The 3,813-nt window shown below is 30.0% G+C and overlaps 1 protein-coding gene across 9 annotated transcripts in view; it reads right to left on the bottom strand.

The window, feature by feature from the left end:
• LOC106469492 (zinc finger protein OZF-like) overlaps positions 1 to 3,813 on the bottom strand; it is a 105,415-nt gene that overhangs the window by 73,072 nt on the left and 28,530 nt on the right. The window lies entirely within an intron of this gene.

The raw sequence follows: 3,813 nt of genomic DNA, 5'->3' as shown, positions 1-3,813 counted from the left end.
AAAATATTTAGCAACCAATCTTGTCCACATTTGGAACAGAATACCAATTTTGTGGCATTTCACAGGTGAAAAGATTTCTCTGTTTACTGGAACTATTTAAAACCAAACGTTCTATAAAATCACATAACATCAATAATGTGTAAGTTTTCTCTAGCTATTATAATTCTCTTAATAGGGATATAAAGTCTTTAATCTAAAGATTACCTCAGTTTCCATTTGTACTTCATCAGACTTTTCATTTTTTATTTTAAAATCAAAGACTGTAAATGAAGATCTTTCTTCTGGAGAAGCAGCCTTTCTTGTCACTAGAAGTATAAAAATATCTTTCTAACAACAAACTTGAACACAACTTTCAATCACTATAGAATCACTATTCTAATCACAAGAGATGGAATTTTATTTATTATTTATTCAAAATCAAGGTTACTCTTAAGACAGTGAAATATCACAATAAAAAATTTTCAACTGAACAGCAGTAAACTTTCTGAAATTCCTCCTACTGCTCTGTACATGGCAGATAATTATATGAGTTTCTAGTATAAAATCACCTCTTACACTTCTTTCTCAAGAGAAAATAAATTAAGGGATTTTAATCTATCTGTATAAAATAACTGTTTCATCATTTGAATTTTCCTTCAGTTTACAAAACCGGGGATGGCAATACGGCAAAGCCACCAGAAAATCTATAGCATTTTATGATAAATATCGAGTAACAGAAGAAATTTCCACTGAAAGAAAATTAAAATTTTTAAGTTATTTCTTTTTACTTTCTTCCCTTTTCTGTGAATAATTTCAAAGATTAAGATATTATAGGAAAAAAAAACTGATAATAAAAACAATATGTAATGATACAAAACCTTACATTCCCTAATTTGACATCTCACAACTTAATTTCATGGAAGCTGAAACATCTGATTTTACCACATGTGTACATTGCTTGAGAACAGGCCAAGAAAAAAGTATAATATTTTATGTAAACCATTCAAAATATTGACAATTCCTTGTTCAGTAGTTTATACATTGTACTAATTTAATTAATAAAATATTTGTTGTAATCAAAATCAGAACTAACACACACTCTGTCAAACAATATGTAGTTTTATATTGAACTATTGCATACTTGGTGTTAGAGGGACAGTGAAGTTATTTTAAATTTACAATAATTTACCTTGTTTTAGATATTTCTTTGTACAGAATAAACAGAAAACATAAGATCAGTTTCACATTTTTTGATCAAAAAAAAGAATATCAATATTTGAAAACAAAGCGATAGGAGTAGTTTCCATATTTTATTGGCATTAAACAATACTTTTCTTTGTGAGTATTGTTTGACTTTTACTCTCTGTGAAAGTTGCATATCATATGAGCAGAACATGGCAACGTTTATACCTCAGATTTAACTTGGAAAGCTACCTACAGTTTTGATTTCATTATAAATATTTAACAAGTTTAATGTATTCTTAGTATTAAAAGCCAAGCTCTCCCTCATTCAGACAGATTTCGATTTTGTATAGTTTGAAAGGTTTTTTGTTAGAGGTTTCGAAGTTATTTCAAATACTGTTAACTTTAGGGTTGTTTTAACTTTTAACTTGTAGTTTCACTTTCTTTAAATTATTCTACAGGAGGCTCACACTAGACTAGTGGGAGAAAACCAACAAAGGTTTCTCTTCACTTCTTTCATCAGATATCCAATCATAACCAGTTATACAAATCATGCAACACTAACAGCTTTAAAGGAATTTCGTTTGTTACTCCACTGTATTGGTTAAGATAGCATATTCTACCAGTTTGTTAGTCATATTTAAATGTTCACTTAACAAAGTAAATTATGGCTGTTCACCAGAAACAATCCTCATTATGGACAATGGTAGATCTTACAAAACTTCTAATGGCAGCATCTTGCAAGTTACGTTATGAATTAAGTTACTGTTACAGTAGTCAAATAAAAAAGGTATAATATTAATAATAAAATAACTATAAAGAAACATAAAAATTATAACTTCTTAATCATTTGTTTTGTGATACTAACTAATAGTAATACTAACGATGAAAACATAGCTGTGGTCAGTTAAAACAATATTTGAATTTTTTTTTCCACGTATTTCATTACTTGTGCCATGCCACAAATTTTCACAAAGGACTGAAGTGAAAGTTTGAAACTCTACAGATTGAACTTACGATCAAGTGACGTTTTATCACTTTCTTTTTCTTCAACATCCAACAAAGCATTCTCCTCATCAATAAAGGGTTCTTCTATTTTCAACACTTCCATATTTCAGTCAGTTTCTCCTTACGTCTTATTTGGACTTTGGAGCATGCAATTACTCCTACCATACACCAAGAAACAGTCGAATCAGAGATTCTATCTTTTCGGGTGAAACTGAAAGATGAGTACAGTTTTATACCAAAGAACACCAATTTCAAATTAAATTTCAACAGCAATTTGTTTTACATATGCGAGTTTCGAAGAATTAAAATTCAATACTCGTTACGATACGCACGTTTTTATACTTTTATATATCTTATAACGAAACCTAAAAAAAAACTTGACACAGTGTTTCGCTTAAACATTTTATTTTAACGCATTCTAAAGCAAATCAGTAATACTAATAGTTAACAAAAGACGCCATCATCCGACTACAAACAATATTCTACCGCAATACCAATCAGTGCGGGTAGTCAGACGTCATGACATTAATGAATTTGTTATGCAGTACCCTAGCTAACAGCGCTTAAAAGAATTAAAGTCAATAATATGTTTAATAATAAACAAATGAGTAAAAACATAAAATGGCTGTTTTCTTGTTGTAATTATAAAAATATTACAATTCTGTGTTTATAACTATATAAAACTTGATTCGGCATATATCGCAAACATAATCTGACAATACTATCAATTTAAGGTTCCCTGGTGGAATATCGGCAAGTGAACGAATTTACAATGCCAAAATGCAGGGAACGATTCCCGCGGTGGACACAGATGATAGACCAATTTAGCTTTACTCTAAAATAGATAAATGAATATACAAATTTGGTTTAATTTTTGCGGAAAGCTACACATAGGCTATTTGCGATAACTGTCCTAATGTAGTTGTAATAGGCTAGACTAGTTCATCGGCTTTTTTTTTTACTTACGAATAGTGAGATTGACCACAACGATATAACATTCCCTATCACCAGGCCAAAAACAAATAATTTTAATATTATAGTGTTATATTTTTAAAAGCTACATCAATAACAAAAGAAAACTCTTCAGACGATATATCAATTTCCTCTATTTACCATTATGAGCAAGTTCTTTACGAAAGAAAATTTTAAAAAACATTTTCGAAAGTTAATTTACCAAGAATGATCGATTACTTTCAGATTATGAGGACACTTCTTAAAAGAAATAATGGGGAAAACAAATAATGACAAAACGTTCCGATTTTGCCGGGACTGTTCCTTTTATTTATTTTTATTTTATTTTATTTTTTGCAGTTTGTCCCAGTGTCCTGGGAAAAGTTCTCTGGACGCACAAAACAGCAAACTGCTAGTCACATGGAATCACAAATGTAAATAAATAGGCTACAAGTTGACTTACTCATTGTTATATTAGGTACGCTCCTGGCACCAATGCCTCTCGAAAGTTCCTTCTGTGCTTGGTGAGAAACCTAGTTCTGAATGTGTAGACATTTATAAAGGCAATGCTCATCGTCAAAACACACTTTACACAGTCATGTACTGAATTTTATGACTATTTAAAATAGGAAAAAAGAAAGAAAAAATCAGAACTTCTAAGTTCTATTAATTTTTCACTAAAATATTGTTACG

Source organism: Limulus polyphemus, unplaced genomic scaffold (genome assembly GCF_000517525.1).
Source record: "Limulus polyphemus unplaced genomic scaffold, Limulus_polyphemus-2.1.2 Scaffold3514, whole genome shotgun sequence".
NCBI classification, from domain to species: Eukaryota; Metazoa; Arthropoda; class Merostomata; order Xiphosura; family Limulidae; genus Limulus; species Limulus polyphemus.
The sequence above is the reverse complement of the archived record's forward strand: the minus strand, read 5'-3'. Positions and strand labels throughout refer to the sequence as shown.